Source organism: Aplysia californica, unplaced genomic scaffold (genome assembly GCF_000002075.1).
Source record: "Aplysia californica isolate F4 #8 unplaced genomic scaffold, AplCal3.0 scaffold00105, whole genome shotgun sequence".
In the NCBI taxonomy this organism is placed as follows: domain Eukaryota; kingdom Metazoa; phylum Mollusca; class Gastropoda; order Aplysiida; family Aplysiidae; genus Aplysia; species Aplysia californica.
In genome coordinates this window covers 202199-202844 of record NW_004797375.1, presented here as the reverse complement: position 1 = coordinate 202844, position 646 = coordinate 202199, and positions in this window count along the sequence as shown.

Sequence of the window (646 nt, the reverse complement as noted above, 5' to 3'; positions counted from 1 at the left end):
TATATAATATATATATATACGACAACGTGTCATATAAACTTTGAATCGTACATTTTCTGCTTGCTTTGCTTATGCTTGCGTTATTATTGTTTTGTTTGTAGTTTATTTCGCGGAGGGAGAATAGCACAACATGTAAATTAGCGTGGCTAAAAACATAGGAACACAATCCAGATTTTTTCCAATCCTCACTCTCACTCCGACGAACATGAACATTTTGTTTTCAAGTGAAACTCTAGAATGGATCCTTTTATTCAATTGGCAGGTCATTTGAAGATAGTTTTTCCGCATCTATTTCGCGAGCAGTATGGTATAAAAATTTTATTACACTTGATTTGGTGTTAGACCATCGTTTATCCTACTTGTGAAATTGCCTGTTATCATCGCTCATTTAAACTCGTGATAACAACTTGACAATTTCACTCGTAGGATAAATCATGATCCAACACCAAACTCATATAATAAATTATTTGTAATGAATATGTTATTACAACCGCACGAAAAAACTACTCCTGTCAGGAAGAAGTGTCGTTTCACACCAACCCACCTCGTATATTGTTGAAAATATACTGCTCCAAAAGACAAATCGGGATTTAGAATTTGAAGGCTAATATCAGGTGCCCATTGCGATCACCCGACTCGTCACCAA